At 43.0% G+C, this 23,120-nt stretch overlaps 1 protein-coding gene across 1 annotated transcript in view; it reads right to left on the bottom strand.

The window, feature by feature from the left end:
- PCNX2 (pecanex 2) overlaps nt 1–23,120 on the bottom strand; it is a 3,673,975-nt gene that overhangs the window by 3,060,299 nt on the left and 590,556 nt on the right. The gene's annotated exons all lie outside the window — the stretch shown is intronic.

Raw genomic sequence — 23,120 nt, 5'->3', positions numbered from 1 at the left:
AAGTTACTTCCCATGCACCCTTCCCTTTGGCACCTTCACGACATTAAATGGCAAGGGTTATATTATTTCTTTACCCGTCTCACTTTTGGCTCCAAAAGCAGCCCACGTATTTTTGACACATTTGCAGAGGCTTTGTGTTGGTTGTTAATCAATGTATGCAAATGTCCTTCGGTTATTTACTATCTAGATGATTTCCTCATGATTGAGAACAACACACTCCCCCCCAAGTAGTTTGAAACACATGTTGGCTTTGTTTGAATCCCTCACTATCCCAGTTTCCCCACACAAATACATTGGGGCCCGACACCAACATGCAATTTTTGGGGATACAACTAGACACTGTACACATGCAGGCTAGCCTCCCTCAGGACAAAATTGAGCGTACCCTGGCAAGCATCGGACACTACCTACGGCAAGGGTGTTGCACCAGGAAAGAACTGCAATCACTGCTGGGATCGCTCAACTTTGCAATGAGGATCATTCCCCAGGGGAGATCTTTTATTTCACATCTACTATCCCTATTTCCAAAATTCACCAAAGACACTTCAAGTATCACATTAGACGACCATGCAACCTCTGATTTACATATGTGGGGAGTTTTTCTCACCTCTTGGAACGGGCGAGCCATGTTTTTTTTTTTTTTAATTCTTTATTTTTGGTGCATAGGATAAACAGTACAAATAATCTGGCAATGCCCCAACAGCTGTTGCCGAGAGATTGTTTAACATAGATCAGTGTTAGTGAGGCATGTGTAACAATGCACATTTTGTTTTTTTAAAGTAGTGTTGTTAGTACAGGCTATAAAAGTAAACCTCAAGAATGTATTTCTGTGTGCTTAAATAAATTTAACCACCAGGGGGCAGCAGAGCGCTAGGTTTTCCGCATGGTCTCGCTTCATATTTGCTCTCTATGGGGAATTACAGAAGGAGAGCTGCAATATACACTCAGGATTTTTGTAAAGGTAAGGTGCTGAAACACAGGGTTTGCCATAGTCCACAACCTTATACATACATATACACATGGCATATATAATTAGCCTCTGCTTGATCATCCCTGCCTCTGTGCTGGATCGGTCAGTGTCCTTGATGTAGTCAGGTATCTTGCCAGGGAGGTGTTAGTCTCTTGTGTGTGCTAGCTGCAGCTTCTGGTATTTGAAAGAGGGAGCTTGTGACACAGCAGGGTTAGAGTCCCGATTGAGTTCCCTCTGATCCTCCGGTGACCATGGTGAGAGATTGCCTTCTTTACAGTCTGAGCGTTTCCTCCAGGTTGTTTGATGTGCAGCAAGAGTGTGTCTGTGCCTGTGGGTCTCCTATTCTGCCGCTGGTGATTGATGCGGCGGCCATTTTGTTTTTCGCCATGCGGTCCCTATTTGCGCTGTTTGTCACTGAGGCTTCATAGGTGATCGCTGCTTCCCCGGTGGGGTCCGGGATAACCCCCCCGGCCCACAGGGGGGGTGAACGGGGCCCTCGTTAAGTGCATGGGAGGTCCCGCCGGACTAAGCACGGGAGACCGGCCGCATCTCCCGCCAGAGCCTCACGACAGGCCACAATCCCAGCCATCCAGCAATCATCCTTGCCGGCAGGATGGGGGTCAGTATTCACCCCTTAAGTTGTGCTCGGGTCCCCCCTCGCCTTCTTGTAGCAGCTGTGCGGGTATTCAGGAGAGATTAGGGTGTTTTGCGCTGGATATTGGGGATTCCTTGAGGAGCCGAGGTGCCCCACGTCCAGCCAGCTCGGCGGTCAGGCCCGGCCCCCCACGAGCCATGTTTATACCACCCCACTCTGACACTTCACCTACACTGTGGACAGATGCTGCAGCAAACACAGGTTTTGCAGCCATCTGGGGAGATCTTTGGCTTTGGGGACCATGGCCGACCGAGGTCAAATCACTACCCAAATTCACAGAGACCTCAGCTTTATTTGAACTGTACCCAACCATGGTGGCGGCCATTGCCTGGGGACCACATTGGTCCGGTCACACGGTTAGGTGCTACTCGTATAATATGGCTACATGCCATATTGTCAATAAAGGCCGGTCAGCATCCTTGGTAATCATGAGACTCCTAAGACGACTCACATGGGTAGCGGCCACCTGTCAATTCTTCATTACATGTATTCACGTTCCAGGGTGCACAAACACCGGTGCTGATCACTTGTCTCAATTTCGTTTTCAGGATTTCTTCACGACACTACCCACCGCCTCCAGACTGGCAACTCCTGCCCCACTTTTCCAAGACATGATAATGGATTAAAAGCTTTGTTAGATCACGCACGTCACATTTCTCACCTCGCACTTTCAGTAAACACTAGAAACACATACGATAGGGCTTTTCACGTATTCAAGAAATTCATCACTGAATTCCACATCCACGACATGTTCACATTAGAATCAATATTGGGTTTCACTTCCTTTTGCCACATCAACCTTAAACTAACCTTAAACTATCATTTAACACTATAAAACTGTACCTTACTGGCATTTAACACCACCACATGCTTATCCAACAACCCAACGCTACAGGTTTCCTGTCCTCATATCAAATTAAGACAGTACTTAAAGGCATTAAAAAAATCGGACGCACATGTCCTCTCACAAAGACTACCCATAGACAACAACATATTCCATTCACTAATCAATTTATTAGATTCTTCTCAGCCCAGAACTATTATTGTAATAAAGACAGCTATATATTTAGCCTTTTATGGGTTCCTTTGACCCAACAAATTCACGACTAAGACCATTAAAACCCCCGACTACCTAAGAACTATGGACTTGCAAAAACATAACGACCATTACCTACTAATTTTAAAACAATCAAAAACCAGCGCCATAGGTCATACTATTAAAATCCCCTTGTGTCCTACTCATAATAAATGGTGCCCCGTACAAGTTTTTTACTCTTATCAGACTTAGGATTTTCCATCTCCAGAGCAGCGATTCATTATATTATTTTTTTTCACGTTTTCCATCACATTGATCACTTGTTCTTTGTCACTTTCACATACTAAATCACACTTCTGTTCGCTTCCTCTGATTCCATTAATCCTCCGCTGTTGAAAATATAGCATATAGCTATTTTGTTTCACAATATCACATGTATTGCACAGGTTGCTTAGCAACTGTCGTAACCACCGCGGGACGTAACATAATGACGTCACTCACGGCCTTTCTACACTTCCGGGATTTGATCGGCTGGGGAGGTGCTATTCACAGCACTTGGTAAGTAATCATTTGTATTTTGTATAAAAATACACTTAATGTTAAATACACTGTTCTGATCTTGAAAAAGACCTTTGTATAGGTCGAAACGTCAGTCTGCTGAACTTGATTATTTGGACACAATAAACTGAACACTTTTTTTTTCTCAAATCCAGGAGTGCACATTGTTATTTTCATTATATACTTTTCGCTGGTTTGCACCCTGGTATTTATCATTATTATTTTTTCAACTGGAAAGGTAGTGTGCCAAACTTATTACATATATAAGTTGCACGGTTGAGATGTGCAGAAACCAACGTGAGGTTAGACCTGTAAAAAGAGGGCAATAATTTAAGAAATTATATCTTTTGTCAGACATTTTATTTAGCAAGACATTATTTAGACATTTCATGGAAAGCTAATCTGATTTATTTTTCTGGATTAGGGATGTACCTGTTGTATGCAGAAGATTTCCAATGTCCCATGTTTTTTTATGATATGTGTTGGTACATTATTACCAGAAGCTTCTGTGGCCGCCCCAATATGGAATGAATGGCCAGAGAATGAAGGTGGGTTGTGTCCCAGCCTGAGTAACAGTGTGCGTATGTATAGCATGAACTGTTTGGTGGTAAGGGGTTTCCGTTGAATGGCTAATAGTGGGGATTTGGGGTCAGTTGTCAGCTGTCTCTTGACTAGATTATCCAATATGTGAATTGGACACCACTTGGTAGAGGTAGGGTAATATTTAATCTCTACTCTGGGGGGGGGGGCAGTCTGGCTCGTTTTGGTATGAGAGATTGACAAAATAAAAGCGTGACTTAAAGTTAGATGCCTTTTCCACAGAAAATTCCTTAGGTCTCAGGAAACCGTAAAAGGCTATGTAGTCTGTGGATTTGATTGTCAGATTAGTGACATACTCAAAGGGGGTCTCGTCTAGTAGATCGGAGATGTTCCTAAATAGGTTACTATCTATTGGAAGTATTTTTAAGGGATTATGAACTGTTAGTCTCTGAACGCCTCTAAGGACACTTTTGACTGGGTTAGATGCTAGGAATGGAGCTCTGTTTGGATAAATAGTTAACATGTAGTGTTGTATGACTGTTAAGTAAAGTTTGATTGTATTGTATGCTAATTTTAGAGATGTGTGGCAAAAAAGTTTTCTATGGAAAATACATTTATTACACAGTAATCAATTACACATTTTTTTAACAAATCATATGCTCTGGTTTAGGCTTTCTTGGTATTGAGTGATAAACCAGCCTGTGTGAGCGACCTACTGTGACTTAGCAGGGTATTTAGAGCATTACTAGGTCTGTGAACTTTGGAGGTTCTTTGGGTTGAAAGTTTGCTGTCGGAAAAATTCCTGCAAATTAGAACATGAGAGTGCGTCAGCTGCATTATTCTGAATGCCTGAAACGTGAATACAATTAAGACAGAACTGAAGATTTGCCGCTAACGAGGTACGTTTCCTTACCAACTTCATGATAGTAAGGGACTGAGAGTGGCCTTTATTAATTATGTTACATGCTGCCAAGTTGTCTGAGAAACACCTCACTGATTTACCTCTCCACTCTTTACCCCAAACATGTGCTGCGGCTACATTCAGGAAAATTTCAAATACTGGTGGTATTGGAATTTTCTAGTGAGGTAGTCTCTGGTGGTCAATAGTGATGTCGCGAACATAAAATGGCGAACCGCCATTTACTAAAATGGGCAGGCGAATTTTAAAACCGACAGGGACTCTTTCTGGCCACAATAGTGATGGAAAAGTTGTTTCAAGGGGACTAACATCTGGACTGTGGCATGCCGGAGGGGGATCCATGGCAAAACTCCCATGGAAAATTACACAGTTGATGCAGAGTCTGGTTTTAATCCATAAAGGGCATAAATCACCTAACATTCCTAAATCACAATGGATATGGATTGACACCTGACATATGACATATTGACACCTTGACAAATGGATTGACACCTGTCCTCAGAGACCCTGATACACACTGACACAGAGCAGAATAGGGACTGTTCCCCCTACATAGGCTCACTTGGCAGATATGGATTGACACCTGTCCTCAGGGACCCTGATACACACTGACACAGAGCAGAATATTGACTGTTCCCCCTACATAGGGTCACTTGGCAGATATGGATTGACACCTGTCCTTAGGGACCCTGATACATACTGACACAGAGCAGAATAGGGACTGTTCCTCCTACATAGGGTCACTTGGCAGATATGGATTGACACCTGTCCTCAAAGCCCCTGATACACACTGACAAAGAGCAGAATAGAGACTGTTCCCCCTACATAGGGTCACTTGGCAGATATGGATTGACACCTGTCCTCAGGGACCCTGATACACACTGACACAGAGCAGAATAGGGACTGTTCCTCCTACATAGGGACACCATTTTTAGCCCAAGGCAGCTCATCTCATCAGGCCTTTTTTAGTTGAATGTATCGCCCATTGTCAGTCCTTTCGGGATCCATCCCTCATTCATCTTAATAAAGGTGAGGTAATCTAGACTTTTTTGACCTAGGCGACTTCTCTTCTCAGTGACAATACCTCCTGCTGCACTGAAGGTCCTTTCTGACAGGACACTTGAAGCGGGGCAGGCCAGAAGTTCTATCGCAAATTGGATAGCTCAGGCCACAGGTCAAGCCTGCACACCCAGTAGTCAAGGGGTTCATCGCTCCTCAGAGTGTCGATATCTGCAGTTAAGGCGAGGTAGTCTGCTACCTGTCGGTCGAGTGATTCTCTGAGGGTGGATCCTGAAGGGCTGTGGCGATGCATAGGACTTAAAAAGCTCTGCATGTCCTCCATCAACAACACGTCTTTAAAGCGTCCTGTCCTTGCCGGCGTGGTCATGGGAGGAGGAGGATTACTTTCACCTCTTCCCCTGTTAGATTCCCGTTGTGCTGTGACTTCACCCTTATACGCTGTGTAAAGCATACTTTTTAATTTATTTTGCAAATGCTGCATCCTTTCCGACTTGTTGTAATTTGGTAACATTTCAGCCACTTTCTGCTTATACCGAGGGTCTAGTAGCGTGGACACCCAGTACAGGTCGTTCTCCTTCAGCCTTTTTATATGAGGGTCCCTCAACAGGCACGACAGCATAAAAGACCCCATTTGCACAAGGTTGGATGCCGAGCTACTCTTTTCCCGTTCCTCCTCCTCAGTGATCTTAATGAGACTCTTCCCCCCCAGCCGCGTACAACACCACGGGTACTAGATAGGTGACAACGAGCACCCTGAGATGCCTGTTGTGGTTGGTCTTCCTCCTCCTCCTCAAAGCCACATTCCTCCTCTGACTCCTCTTCCTCACAATCCTCTTCCAGCGTTGACGCAGGTCCAGCAAGCGATGCTGATAAGGCTGTTTCTGGTGGTGATGGTGACCACAACTCTTCCTCTTCACGGTCATCTACGGCCTGATCCAGCACTCTTCGCAGGGCACGGTCCAGGAAGAAAAAAAATGGTATGATGTCGCTGATGGTGCCTTCGGTGCGATTGACTAGGTTTGTCACCTCCTCAAAAGGACGCATGAGCGTCCAGTAACGTGGCAAAAAAATTCCCAGCTCCCCAGAGGCTGTCCTAGCACCCCGGTCATACAAATATTCATTAACAGCTTTTTCTCGTTGGAGCAGGCGGTCGAAAATTAGGAGTGTTGAATTCCAACGTGTCGGGCTGTCGCAAATCAAGCGCCTCACTGGCATGTTGTTTCGCCGCTGGATATCGGCAAAGTGAGCCATGGCCATATAGGAACGCCTGAAATGGCCACACACCTTCCTGGCCTGCTTCAGGACGTCCTGTAAGCCTGGGTCCTTATGCACAAAGCGTTGTACGATCAGATTACACACATGTGCCATGCACGGCACATGTGTCAACTTGCCCAACTTCAATGCCGCCAACAAATTTGTTCCGTTGTCACAAACCACTTTGCTGATATCCAGTTGCTGCGGAGTCATCCACTTTTCCACCTGTGCTTTCAGAGCGGACAGGAGTGCTTGTCCGTTGTGACTCTCTGCTTTCAAGCAAGTCAAACCCAAGATGGCGTGACACTGCTGTATCCGGGATGTGGAATAGTACCTGGGGAGCTGGGGGGGTGCCATTGATGTGGAGCAAGATGCAGCAGCAGAAGAGGACTCAGCCGAGGAGGTTATGGAAGAGGATGGAGTAGGAGGAGTAGAGGAGGTGGCAGCAGGCCTGCCTGCAAGTCGTGGCGGTGTCACCAACTCCTCTGCAGAGCCACGCATTCCATGCTTGGCAACCGTCAGCAGGTTTACCCAATGTGCAGTGTAGGTGATATACCTGCCCTGACCATGCTTTGCAGACCAGGTATCAGTAGTCAGATGGACCCTTGCCCCAACACTGTGTGCCAGACATGCCATTACTTCCTTTTGCACAATCGAGTACAGGTTGGGGATTGCCTTTTGTGCAAAGAAATTTCGTCCGGGTACCTTCCACTGCGGTATCCCAATAGCCACACATTTTTTGAACGCCTCAGACTCCACCAGCTTGTATGGTAAAAGCTGGCAGGCTAATAGTTCAGACAAGCCAGCTGTCAGACGCTGGGCAAGGGGGTGACTTTCTGACATTGGCTTCTTACGCTCAAACATGTCCTTGACAGACACCTGACTGTGGGCAGATGAGCGGGACTGCTCAAGGCGAGAGACGGAGTGGCGGATGATTGAGAGGGGGCAAGGAGGACAGCAGTGGTTGACGTGGCTAAAGATGCTGGACCAGGAGGAGGATGGCAGCTTTGAGTTTGTGTGCTGCTTGTACTCATGTGTTGATCCCATAGGCGTTTATGATGTGCGATCATGTGCCCACGCAAAGCAGTTGTACCTAGGTGGGTGTTGGACTTCCCACGACTCAGTTTCTTTTGGCACAGGTTGCAAATGGCATCGCTGTTGTCAGAGGCAGACACACAACAAAAAATGCCACACTGCTGAGCTCTGCAATGACGCCATTCTGGTGGTGGACACAGCATGCGTTGATTGGCGTGCTGTCGGGCTGACCCCGGGTGCTGATGCATGCTGTCTGACTGTGCCACTAGCTCCTTGCGATGACCTCCCCCTGCTTCCAACTCGTCTCTTCCTCCTCTTCTCTGTCTCCCCATCTGAACTTTCGCCCTGTTCTTCTTCTTGCCAAGCGGGCACCCACGTGACATCCATGGACGCATCGTCATCATCAACCGCTTCACTTGTATCTGACAACTCAGCAAAGGAAGCAGCAGCGGGTACAACATCATTATCATCACACCGTACGTCCATGTGTGTAATGCTGCCTGCCTGAGACATATCCCTGTTATCTACATCCTCTGGCAATAATGGTTGCGTATCACTCATTTCTTCAAACGGATGTGTAAATAACTCCTCTGACATACCAAGTGAAGCGGCTGTGGTGTTAGTGTTGGTGGTGGCGGCAGGCGGGTGAGTGGTATCTTGAGAGGTACCCGAAGCTAGGCTGGAGGAGGATGGTGTGTCAAGGTTCCGAGCGGAAGCTGTAGAAGATTGGGTGTCCTGTGTTAGCCAATCAACTATGTCCTCAGAACTTTTCAAGTTCAGGGTACGTGGCCTCTGAAAACTGGGCATTATTCTAGGGCAAAAGGGAATCACCGCACCACGACCCTGCGGGGTGGCCTGCCTCTGCCTGTCATTTTTTTTTTGGATTAGTGGTACTATGCGTGCAAGCTACTATGAGACCAGATATGAGTGGCACTGTGCACTTGAACAGTTCTGCAGAGCACACACTGTAGGCCTGACACACCCGCTTGAAGACAAGTAACTGCTATTCAATCTATAACAGTGAAAAAAGTTTTTTGGTTTTAAATGCACACTATTGTGCCACCAGATATGAGTGGCACTGTGCACTGGCAGAGTACACGCTGTTGGCCTGACACACAGACGCTTGCAGACAACTAACTGCTAATTAATCTATTACAGTGAAAAACATTTTTTGTTTTTAAATGCAAGCTATTATGACACCAGATATGAGTGGTGGCACTGGGCAAGTGGGCACAGTATCCACTGTGAGCCTGACACACAGACGCTTGCAGACAACTAACTGCTATTCAATCTATTACAGTGAAAAATAGTTTGTGGGTTTTAAAATGCACACTATTGTGCCACCAGATATGAGTGGCACTGTGCACACTGGCAGAGTACACACTGTTGGCCTGACACAGACGCTTGCAGACAACTAACTGCTAATTAATCTATTACAGTGAAAAAAAATTTGGTTTTTAAATGCAAGCTATTGTGACACCAAATATGAGTGGTGGCACTGGGCAAGTGGGCACAGTATCCACTGTGAGCCTGACACAGAAGCTGGCAGGCAGGCAGGCAACTGCAATTACATTACACAAAAAAAGCAGACTGATGTTCTAGCCCTAAAAAGGGCTTTTTGGGGTGCTGTCCTTACAGCAGAGATCAGATGAGTCCTTCAGGACTGTAGTGGACACTGAATACACTAGCCTAGCTATACATTTCCCTATCAAATGAGCAGCAGTTACACTTTCCCTCCTCTATCTAAGAATGCAGCTTCAGAATGAATCTAAAATGGATGCTGTACAGGAGGTGGGAGGGTCTGGAAGGGAGGGTCTGTTGCTGATTGGCTGGAATGTGTCTGCTGACTGTGAGGCACAGGGTCAAAGTTTAGTCAATGATGACGAATAGGGGGCGGGTCGAACCGTGCATGGGTTCACCCGCCGTGGCGAACGCGAATACGCTATGTTCGCCGGGAACTATTCGCCAGCGAACAGTTCGGTGCATCACTAGTGGCCAAGAGTCGTATATCCAGTCATTGCCAAAAATCGCTGCATAACCTATGGCACCTGATGCATCAGTTCAAATTACCGGTGGAACATCAAGATGGGGGGAACGAATAATGACCTGCTGTTCCAAGAGGATAGAAATAGATGCCACATTTTTAAATCGGCTCTAGCTGGTTCGTCTAAGTTAGTTCTGGAATCGTTTTTGGGGAGACCGTGTAAGAGAGAGAGAATTCTGGAAATAACTTACCTTCCCTGTGGAATTATCCTCATTGTGAAATTGAGTGACCCCAGAAGTTACTGTAGCTCTTTCCTTGTGCAAGACCCTCGTGAGGTGCAGATATCAATGTACGCTAGAATGCAATCTACCTTTGCTTGGGGCAGGCTAGCTTGCATTGAAATTGAATTGAGTGTTATCCCCAGGAACGTAATCTCGGTGTTGGGACCTTCTGTTTTGTCCGGGGCTGCTGGAACTCCTAAATCCACAAATAGTGACAGCATGTGATGTAGGCTGCTTGGTGTGAAGTGGTGTGGTTCAATAGAGAGAAAATCGTCCAAATAGTGAATGATCACAGGACATCTGCATTTGTTAAGTAGGAGCCAGGTCAAAGTTTCGGCAAAAATATCAAAAATCCTAGGGCTACTTTTGGAGTCAAAAGTTAGTCTGGTTGCGAAATAATACTTGTCTTCCCACTTAACGGCATGCAGGTGCCAGAGTGATTGATGGATTGGCAGTAGTTTGAATGCATTTGTAATATCTGTTTTACTAATCCATGCTGCCTTGCCAGAGTTAATGATAGCTTGTATGGCACCATCTATTCTAGTGTGTTGTAGAGAGAAATCATCGGATGGTATGAGTGCATTTAAGCTAGGTGTCGTGGAAGAGTGAGTTGCTGAAAAATCAATTATGAGTTTTTTTGTTTTTTTTATTGTTAAACTTCCCTGTAGCAATGCATAGAAGGTTTGTTCCCCAGGAGGTGAAGGTAGGGTTGTAAAAGGCCCCATCATGAAACCATTGTTGATTTCTTTATGGAGGAGTTCCTGTAGACTACTAGGGTCAGTGAGCGCTGACTGTAGGTTGGGGCACTCAAGAATTCCTGTGGGGAGTGCAACAAAACTTGTGTGAAACCCATTAGAGAAACCAGATATGAGAAAATCTACCAGATCTAAAGAAGGATAATTAGACAGGTAACGTTGCAGATTAGGAATGTGTATTGGTGTAGATGATCTTTAAGGATACAATCTGTTTGGGCACATTGCTTTAGCATGTGCTCTGTAACAAAGTGAGCACACGTGAAGAGTCTGCAAGCACTGTAACTACAACCTCTGGCATTGAAGTTGTTACAGACTTGAACCTTTCCAAGAAAAACGATTGGCCTGCCTAGTTTATCTCTCAATTCTCTTTGGGCCGGTTGGGTTGATACTCAGGGTGGGCATTGCTATTGGAGGGAATTGCTACATTGCTGGGACAAAACTTAACATGAGCTGCTGAGGAACATATTGTGCAAGAAGGTGTTTTGAGACCCGCAAAATGTCTACAAAATAACTCGGTGTCTAACTGGCTCCAGTCGGTAGGTGTATTATATTGGGCCAGTGACGCAGCCGATCTGGATGCGAAGGACTTGTGGTAATCATAAAAAGCGTAGCCTCCATATTTACACGCCAAGTCAATTATCTTATGTAAATATGAATCAAGTTCTTCTCTACGCTGGGAAAAAGCAGAACAAATTACGTCCCTGTGAAGGCCGAAAGCCTGGACAAATTCAGGGATATTTAATTTCTGTTCAGTCTTGGGTCTTTCGATTTCATAACTACTGACAAGTCATCAAACGTGCATGATTTGTTCTCAATTATGTCTTGAGAAGCTATGAGTAGAGAAGCCAGATTAATGTATTTCCCCTCTATTATGTCACGTTTAATGTTTTGTGGGATTAGATTAATTGGGTTTATTATGTTGGTACTTTTAGCAGGTAGAGGGTTAGTGTTCCCTCCTGGGTTATGCTCTGGCTGGGCTATAGGTACTGGAGACTCCATAATGGTTGGTCTGCTATTAGATTCCAAATTATCCAAACTGTTATTTATTGTGGCTACAAAAGACATGAGGGAGGCTTGTTGTTGTGCAGTTCTAAAAAAGGCTATTTTGAATATTGTCCTCATTCACATTTAATAGGCAAAAAAGTTTGGCTTTCCTGGCTGTGGCCAGGAAGGGAATATTTTTCTTTTTAAGTCAGCAGTAATTTTCGATTATTGTCCAGGATCTATAGCTGAACGCTGGGCTGGCCAGTATGGTTTGCCTTGTCTGCGAGCCTGGTCTGGTCGGGGTGCTGGTAACCAACAGGTCATCTCCTTGTATGGAAGTGTTAGACACGCTAGGGGGTTGAGGCAGATAACTTTGTAAACATGGTATTCGTGTGGATATGAAGTAACCCAGTTTACTAGTTTAGTGCCCTAAGGGGAACTTATATTATTCTCACCATCCTAGGTGACACCCTTACTACTTGCCAAGTGGCTTTGAGAGGCTCTACCTATGATTTGGCTTGTGGGGCCTTTGTGCCACTGAGGTGGGTGGCGGGGTGTTGGCCTCTCAGTGACACGTATAAGATTTTAATATTGATTGGCCGTGACGAGTGAGGCCCTAACTAGGACTTGGGCCAATAGGGCTTGTACCTCCTAGCATAGGGATGAATGTTGGCCTTGCGGAACCACTTAACTAAAAGCGAAGAGGCCTATGGAATTTTACCTAATTGGCAAGGGTTTATTAACCTTACGTTCCTACCCAACTGTTTTTTTTTTAAAATTAATACACACATAGAAACATAGAATGTGACCCATTTAGTCTGCCCAAGTTTTTAAATACTTTCATTAGTCCCTAGCCTTATATTATAGTTAGGATAGCCTTATGCCTAAACTCCTTTACTGTGTTAACCACTACCACTTCAGCTGGAAGGCTATTTAATGCAACCACTACTCTTTCAGTAAAGTAATACTTCCTGATATTATTTTGAATCCTTTGCCCCTCTAATTTAAGACTATGTCCTCTTGTTATGGTAGTTTTTCTTCTTTTAAATATGGTCTCCTCCTTTACTGTGTTGATTCCCTTTATGTATTTAAATGTTTCTATCATATCCCCCCCTGTCTCACCTTTCCTCCAAGCTATACATGTTAAGATCCTTTAACCTTTCCTGGTAAGTTTTATCCTGCAATCCATGAACCAGTTTAGTAGCCCTTCTCTGAACTCTCTCTAAAGTATCACTATGCTTCTGAAAATATGTTTTTATTTAAAATGTTGCCCCTCATTTTTTTTATGTGACAGTTTCAGATGAATGGAATTCAATTCATATTGTACGAATGAAACTGTGAGTAAGGAAACAGACAAAAGTTTATACGAAAAGCAAGTTTACATGAAATGCAGCATTATTTGAACAAACTGTTTTAAATGACAGTTTCAGACGAACGGAATTTAATTGATATTGTACGAATGGAATGGTGAGCGTGGAAACGAAAGTTTATACGAAATGCAAGTTTACACGAAATGCAGCAAAACTCCGCCACTGCTTTTAATTTCAAAACATGTTTCCATCTTTTTATAGATATGTTTAATCTTTTCTGATTTTATTTTATTTCAATCAATTAAAAAATACGACCAATGTTTCGGTCCCCGTTCGGGACCTTCCTCAGGGTCAAGTTCAACAGGACAATACATTACATTGCAATATATACCACTACAATTAAGAAAATGACTCACCAGTGTGTTTGCCACCGAACCCGCCGTCACCAAGTGCACTTCCGGGTATGCGCGCGCATCGTTAAGCGTGCCCCGCCTCCCGTCACGTGATTGTACGTGATTGGTCGTATTTTTTAATTGAGAGCAGTCTGCCTCATTTGGATCATATATATATATATATATATATATATATATATAAAAAATTATTTGCTATTTTTATTTAAAACTTTGTCCCTTTTTAATTTATATTAATTTATTTTTAATTTATCTCTTTTTGCTGTTTTTATTTGACATTTTTCCTTTTTTTTTTTTCTCTCTTGCTGTTTATATCCCCCTCCTTGCGGGTGCTGCTGAGCTAATTAGGGGCAGTGCCCCTTAATTTCTACCTGTGTGGGATTTGTATTGCCAATATGAACCCACTACTGACTCATAGAACTTGCTCACTGGAGTTTGCTTGACAGTAGGCTATTTCAAGTAGTCTCTTTTAAGTAGGAGTTCAAACAACAGGAGTTTAAACTAAAAACGATTTTAAACCAAAAGAATAAATATTGTTTTGCTCACTTGTGTTTTTGGTAACTGAGAATGAGTGCTAGCAAGATTGCGAGTTTTACTCAGTGCACATCCTGCTGCATGTATGCATGCCTGGATGAATCTGTCCAGGGTCCATACCTCTGTGGTGGGTGTGAGAGAGTTGCTTTTCTGGAAGCTCCGATTGGAGATCTGGAGAGGCAAATTGCAACACTGGGGGAGATTCATAATCTTGAGCAGGAGTTTAGAGGGTGCAGGTAGTGGAGTGGGAGGAAATGAGACAGTTGGTGAGCAGGCACATAGCTGGGTAACAGTGGGGCGAGGAAGCAGAGGGAATGGAAGAGGAAAGGTTTAGCTAGTCCTGATCTTGTGCAGCCTAACAGATTTGCCTGTTTAAGTGAAGATGTTCGGAGTATCAGCTAAGGAGTAGCTTTACTGCAGGAAGCTGTTCCTTCTAACAGCCGTGGGAACAGTCCCTCTAGTACGGGTGGGGTTGAGAGGGTAAGGAAGGCTAGACAGGTTGTGGTGGTACGGGACTCTATTATTAAGTTTTGGTGCAGGAAAGAGGGTTTGGGGTTTTTAGAGCACTGGGCTGATTTTGCACTTGGGTACAACTTGTATAGTCGTGATGGATTGCACCTAAATGGAAGAGTGTCTGCTGTGCTGTGGATAGGATGGCTAGAAGGTTGGAGGAGATTTTAAAATAGCAGTAGGGGGGAAGGTCAAATCAATCTAGAAAATGGATATAGGATATAAAGGAGATGGACTTTAGCTCAGTATAAGGGGAGTGGGGATGGAGGGAGGTGAAAGCTCAGAACAGAGGAGGTATGTAATATTGATGATAATTCACAAAAAAGTACAAATGACTCATGATAATATTAAATGTATGCTTACTAATGCAAGGAGTCTAAATAACAAAATGGGGGAATTAGAGACAATAGCATACACTAAACAACATGACATAATAGGCATTACAGAAACATGGTGGGATGAGACACATGACTGGGCAGTTAACTTAAATGGGTAGAGGCTATTTAGGAAGCATAGGAAAAACAAGAAGGGTGGTGGGGTATGATTGTATGTCAACTATAAGCTACAGTTAAATCTTAGGCATGTGGAGGGTGACGAGGAACATGTGGAAGCTTTATGGGTAGATCTCTGCTTGGGGCAAATGAAGGGAAATTAATTATTTGTTGTGATATATTATAAACTACCTAATGTAAATATTAATGAGGAATAGCAGCTGTTAGAGCAAATTGGGAAAGCTGCAAATCGGGGTAACACGTTAATTATTGGAGATTTTAATTACCCGGATATAAATTGGGTAATTAGCACATTTCTCAGTATGTACCATTGGGTAATAAATATAAAAGAAACAAACCAATGTGGCTTAGTAGAGAAGTAAAACAAGATATTGAAATTAAGAAAAGGGTATTTAAAACATTTTAATCGGACAAATCAGAGGCATCCTATATAAGATCTATGGAAGCCAATAATGCTTGCAAAAAGGCAGTTAAAATGGCTAAACTAGAAAATTAGAAATTGATAGCCAAAGAATGCAAAAACAAGTACATCAATTAAAAAAAAAAAAAAAAGTCATGTATGTAATTAAAACCAAAAGAGTAAGGGGGGCGGAGCTTACCAGCCGAACGAGCAAGTCGCACATGGCGGGAGCTCCCGCATCTGAGGCCCTGATTCTGGGCATTGCGCCCGACCACCGCAACGTGCCCGCGGCGGACAGCCACCTTCACACCCAGGAGGTCAAGCGGAGTCTGGAGATACCCGGTTCGGGACTCCCCGCCTCAGAATCGGCCGCTTCACAACCCGCGGCCTGCACGGGTGGGAGCCGTGGAGAGACGGCCGCTCTCCCGGTTCTCAGGCTAAAGAGGGGACACTCACGCACCGCTCCCCCCCCCCCTATGGACCGGTGGGGGATATCCCGGTCTGCACCAGCACGAGACACGCCAAACGGAGACATCAAAGCAGATGCTCCCCCAAGCAGTATGGAAGCTGTAGAGCCCAAGATGGCGGACAAGCCAAATACCACTACACGTGGCCTGCTGCAACCACAACGCAGCTCTGACAGACACGCAATGAAGAAGATAAGGGAGACGAAACATGGCACAAGGGACACCCTAGTCACCCCACCCAGACACCCCCAGGAGTTCTTTGACCAAATCTGCTCCAGCTTTTGGCCACAACTTCGCTACAAGGTCCGGGCCTTCAAACAGGTAGCTCGAGCGGTGGCAGCATGGATCAGACCAGCTACCCGGCGGCACCTGTGTGAGTATCCGCAACGAGCACCCAGGGCGGCCTCTGGTAAGGGACAAAGACAGAAGGCGAAGCAGCGAGCAGCGATGGCTCACATCTCAGACGCCAACACTCACTTTTTCAAGCGTCCACAACCAGCAAAGAAAGCCTGCGGACGAGCAACAACCCAGCCCCAACAATATCCCGAAGCAAGCAGACAAGCTAAGGGGCCAGCTCAAGAGACTGCTCTCAGCCGGCAAAGTACAACCCCAACACAAGTGGTGTCCCCCATGTGGCAAGCCTCGGACCGCTTTCAAACCCACGCCATCAGCCTGCCGCCCACGGGCGTAGGGTAAAAGGGGACATTTGGGGACATTTGCCTCTAGATGGCATAATAGTATGACACTGTGCAAAACCAATAGGCTACCTAGCTCTCTTAGAACTTTCCACGCTATTTGTGTCTCTCCCAGATAGGCGTTTATTTTTTACCAATGTGCATTGGCTTATATCGGCATTTTAGACCGCAAGTTGAATATGTTGAAACATGTCTCTGCTAATATGCCTTCTCTTCTCTTCTCATCTTCTCACCTTCTCAGCCCTGTATTGCTATAAACTAAATTGCGCTCAGGCTGCTTATAGACGAAATCACTTTTGGCATTGTATACCTTTAAATACCCGATTCAGTTACGCTAGTTACCATACTATTTTGATATATGTCATTAAGTCTATCTGTATGTACTCCTGCATGTGCAATCCTCCCTGACACATCAGACTTAAGCGTAGCAAAGCATACATTAACATACAATCTACTGATAAGCGAAGATATGCAACAGCAACGTTCACCCTAAGCTACTGTTACCGAGCGATGATGTAACTTACTATAACTAATGCGAATAACCTATGTGTACCAAGCCTGCCTTAACATAAAAATTGTGCTTGTTCCATTTAAATGCTATATAACAGTTGACAAATCTGTATGCTCAATATGATGTAATATGCTGTTGTGGCATTGCTGACAAACGGTTGTTATTCATGCACAACAAAAATAAAGAATTTAAAAAAAAAAAAAAAAAAAAAAAAAAAAAAAAAGAGAGTAAGAACTATTTTGGTGTATGTATAAAGTGTGCAAAAACAAGTGTACTCCCACTAAGGGAATGAACAGTGTAATTAATAAATAATTGTACTATAGAAGTAAACTACACTTGATAAGAAATGTGTCTGTGATAAATAGAAAATGAGTGTTTTTAATGCTGCTCCTTTAACCCCTTGAGGACACATGACATGTGTGACATATCAAAATTTCTCTTTTATTCCAGAAGTTTGGTCCCTAAGGGGTTAAGATAAAGTGTCCCTACACTTTCTTATATCAGACAAAATAGCAGAATAAGTAAGGTAGCACAGGAAATATACCCACTAATCACAGTTGTAATAAACATATTCAACATTTATTTGGTATTCTAAGCAATCAAATACAAACTACTCACAGAGTTGTAACACAGAGTTGTAATAAACATATTCAACATTTATTTGGTCTTCTAAGCAATCTAAACATGTATATAACATACAAAATACTCTTCTAAGCAATCTAAAAACGTATATATAAAATACAAAATACTCTTCTAAGCAATCTTGTATGTATGTACACCGGAAACATAGATGGGTCTGTTAACTAAAGACCAGGAAAAGGCAGCAATTTTAAATAACTATTTTTCTTCAGTATATATTAATGAGGATCCTATGGCAAAAGATATGCAAATGATTGCTGCAAAAAACTTGCATATAACTTGTGATTGGATGACTTGAGACAAGGTGCTACAGCAGTTAAAGAAAATTTATATAAATAAAGCTCCGGGACCTGACGGTATTCACCCACTAGTACTTAAGGAGCTAAGTGGGGAAATAAGTGAACTTCTGTATTTAATTTTTTTTGTTTCAATTACTGTACCGGAGGATTGGAGGAAGGCAGATGTTGTTCCTATATCTAAAAAGGTTCAAAATCCTTAACTGCTGTGACTGGGAAAATATTGGAAGGGCTATTAAAGGATAATATTCAGGAATTCATTGGGAACAACTTTGTTATTAGCAATAATCAGCATGGTTTTATGAAATATAGGTCATGTCAAACTAACCTAATTGCATTCATGAAGAAGTAAGTAGAAGTATAGATCAGGGTGTTGCAGTGGATGTGATATACTTGGATTTTGCCAAGGCATTTGATACGGTTCCTCACAATAGGTTAGTTTTAAAACTAAAATAAATTGGTCTAGATGATTATTCTTGTTCTTGGGTAGAACATTGACTTAAGGATAGAGTACAACGAGTTTGCATTAATGGTAAATTTTCAGGCTGGACAAAAGTGGTAAGTGTTTTGGGACTTCTTCTATTTAACATATTTATAAATGATCTTGAAATAGGCATTCAAAAGCCATGGTTCAGTGTTTGCAGATGACACAAAACTCTGTACAGTAATAAAATGTGAGCAGGATATTGCTTTGCGGCTGAGGTGCGGCTGAGGTATTTGGATAGATTGCGGGGTTGGGCACTAAAATGGCAGATGACATTTAACATAGAGAAATGCAATGCAATGCACCTTGGGGTCAAGAATGCACAAGCAACTTATACCCTAAATGGTAGTGAATTAGGGATAACCACACACGAGAAGGATTTGGGAATGGTCAATCTGCAGTTGCTAAGGCCCGTGAGGTTTTGTCATGTATAAATAGGGGCATAAATTCTCGGGATGAAAATATAATTTTGCCTCTTTATAAATCGATGGTAAGACCACACCTTGAATATGCTGTGCAATTTTGGGCACCTGTTCTAAAGAAGGATATCATGGCACTAAAAAAAGTGCAGAGACGAGCTACAAAATTGATACAAGGAATGAAGCATTTTAGTTACGAAGAAAGGTTAAAAAATGTTTGTAGCGGAGAGCTGATGTCCCACAGCTGAACTAATATATTAAGAGGATGCAGGAACAAGTAATAAATCCAAGAGAATATCCAGCACAATCAGCAATAAAATCCAATAGTATCCCATCACCTTTCCCAATCACTGGACGACACACAGTATCAGGAGTAGAACGGAAGTTTAATGGCAACATTCCTGCTTTTATGATATTCTCCCATGCAAGGGAGGGATTCACCACAATTAGTACAGTAACCAATCCCATAGACGTTACCTCCCACACATCTCCTCCCCTTAGATTAATAGTTAACACAATTATACAATGCATACTTTTCCCCACTTTTTAGATGTACCCCAAATATGTGAGATACACCTTTAAATATGTTACCCCCTGGTAGCCCTGATCTGGGTGAGGAACATATCCAAAAATCACCCAGATCAGACCAGGGGTTCAGGAGTTATGGGAAGGTAAACTTTTGACCGACCGTATGGGTAAGGTAGCCGAAAATAGTTCCATGAGATCTGGCCCTGCGGTCGGTCTCCGTTCATGCCTCAAAAGTCCCAAAAGGCTATACCATCCATAGTTAAGTCGGTAACCGGATGAATCCCATAGTTCGTGGGATTCATCCTACCGAACGATGGGCCGTTCGTGCGTTTCCATCTGTGTTTTCTGAAGCCCTGGAGGTCTTAGCAGTGTTCGGTTAGTCGAGTGTCCGTTTTGAGGTCCAGATACTCGACGACCAAACACCGCTGTTTGCGGGTTTAAAATGGCCGCCGCCACGTGTTCGGCTGCCGAAATGGCGGCCACCCAGGGAATGTAGCAGCGTGTTCGTACGTTCAAGGGAATATGAAAAGCAATCAGGGAGGTAAATTACATCCATTCTTCACATCAGGGTGGTCTGGTTGTTCGGTACATTGTTCGTATGGTGAATTTAGTCGTTCACATGCAAGCTGGTATATCCTTATACCGAACAAAGTATGGCCACATATAAGTGTATGCAATTCTGTATACTCCAGGCACAGGAAAAACTCTGAAGTGCCAACAATAAAAGAAATAGATGGGACAGATAAAAGGGGTTCTGCTACAATGTAAATCTCTTTAGTTTGGAAAAATGGCGCCTCAGAGGGGATATGATAACATTGTACAAATGTATATTGGTGTCAGTACAAACCAATATCTGGAAATCTATTAATAAACAGGACTATACATAGGACACAAAGTCACACATTTAGGCTGGAAGAAAGGAGATTTCATCTAAGGTAAATATTTTTTATTTATTTATTTTTTTTTACAGTCAGAGCAATAAGGATATGGAATTCTCTGCCTGAAGAGGTGGTTTTATCAGAGTCCATACAGATGTTGAAACTGCAATTGGATACATACTTGCAAAAACATAACATACAGGGATATCATTTCTAATTAGTGGGGTAATAGCTGCTTGATCCAAGGAGACATCTGACTGCTATTTTGGGGTCAAGAAGGAATTCTTTCCTAGTTTGTTGCAAAATTGGAAGTGCTTCAGATTAGGTTTTTTGCCTTCTTTTGGATCAACAGCAAAAACATATGTGAGGAAGGCTGAACTTGATGGACACAGGTCTCTTTTCAGCTATGTATATAACAGTCTATAGGAAGATAGCACTCCAGGGACTAGATAATAAGGTGAAAAAAAACGATTTTATTCAGCAATATGCCACAGTGATCAACGTTTCAGTTCCAGTACAGAACTTTTGTCAGAAATATCGTGCAATAATTCATTTATTTCAGTAATGCAACGTAAAAGGGGAAACTAATATATGAGATTGATGCATTACATGCAAAGATAGTTCAAGCCGTGATTTGCCACAAGTGCGATAATAATGGCTTACAGCTCGTGAAAACCCCAAATCCACAATCTCAGTAAATTAGAATATTACATGCAATAAATAAAACAAGGAGTGTACATAGAACAATATTGGACCTCTGAAAAGTATAAGCATGCATATGGACTCAGTACTTGGTTTGGGACCCTTTTGCAGCAATTACTGCCTCAATGCGGCATGGAAGCCATCAGATGGTGGCACTGCTGAGGTGTTATGGAAGACCAGGATGCTTCAGCTCTTCTGCATTGTTCGATCTCATGCCTCCTCTTTCTCTTGGCAATGCCCCATAGATTCTCTATGGGGTTCAGGTCAGGCGAGTTTGCTGGCCAATCAAGCACAGTAATCCCACGGTCAATGAACCAGGCTTTGGTGCTTTTGGCAGTGTGGGCAGGCGCCAAGTCATTCACAATTTTTCCCCACCATAACCTATTTTGATTTTGCTTCCCAAGCACTACCAAGCCTCAATAAGAAAACCAGTAACCAACCTCATGCTGATGAGTTAACAATGAAACAGCTGTCCATGAGTGGTTCATTGGTTTTGCATATTTTCCTAAGTTGTGTTCCAAGCTGTTGTATACAGCAAACAGACTAAAAGGAATCCATGTTTAAAATAGAATGAGGCAAAAATGTGATTCTATGTTTAACTAATTTGCATATGCCCACCCAGAATCCTTTGTGGTAGTAACATCACTGCAGATTTGTGATTTCTGTGGGAAAAGTCTCATGGCTTGACTGGTGTGCAGATTTTTGTTTAACATTGTAATATATATATATATATATATATATATATATATATATATATATATATATATATATTTAGGTATAAGGTGCACTCACAGGTCTTGATGAGAAGATTATTTTATTTAGTGATGCAAATTGCATGTGCAATCAAAGTTTTTTGATCAACGTTTCGACCCCTGTAGAGTCTTTTTCAGGATCTTGAATCAAAATCATCAATCAGAATCATCTTGATCAAAAAACTTTGTTTGCACATGTAATTTGATGAGCATCTTCTCATCAAGACCTGTGAGTGCACCTTATACCTATTTTTTGTTTATATACCAATGCTGAGGTTTGCACCCAGGCAAGAAAATTTATTATTCATTGCAACAGGGTGAGTGCCAAGACTACCTCTTTATATATATATATATATATATATATATATATATATATATATATATTATACAAACCCGTGCACTCGCTTATTAACTAAACAGTGATTTCAAATCCTAAATAGTACTATTTAAACACACCTCACCTAGGTAGAAAATAATGGGGGTTTGGTTACATTATATGATCATACATTGCATAAGCCTGCCAACTGCATCAAAGTACCCCATTCTTGGCAGGTCCTACTCTAGCAGCCTAATGCTTGCTCTTATGAGATTAATCCACTTACTTGGGAAATGCTTCCTTACTGGGACTCTCTGCAAGTCAAGGCTAAATAGGATCCTGGAATGAGACACCTGTGACAGGGAGGGGTGCAAAACCCAGGGGTTGGCCTAGACCCCCACAATTATAAACAAAGTCAGGAGGGCTGCACTCACCTAAACATGCATATATTACAGGGTGCTACTGGGACCAAAATACAAAATATACAAACCAGTGCACGGAGCTGCTGTAATGGTAAGTAACAGCTTGCGCCCAGCCCCCCTCCAGCACAGCCCATCCACTGGACCACCAGGGAATAATGTAGCCCCCCTCTCTGGCCATGTATTAAGCAGGGAGGGTGGACAAAAAATAAATACAAATTTTAATAATATTAAAATAAAATAAAAATGTTATACTATTAAAATAAAAATTAAATAACATTTTAAAATACACACTCTGCATCACATACACAAACACACTCTGCATCATATACACAGACACACACTGC

Source organism: Pelobates fuscus, chromosome 2, assembly GCF_036172605.1.
Source record: "Pelobates fuscus isolate aPelFus1 chromosome 2, aPelFus1.pri, whole genome shotgun sequence".
Classification (NCBI taxonomy): domain Eukaryota; kingdom Metazoa; phylum Chordata; class Amphibia; order Anura; family Pelobatidae; genus Pelobates; species Pelobates fuscus.
Note: the sequence above shows the minus strand (reverse complement) of the source record. Positions and strands in the feature narration are given on the sequence as shown.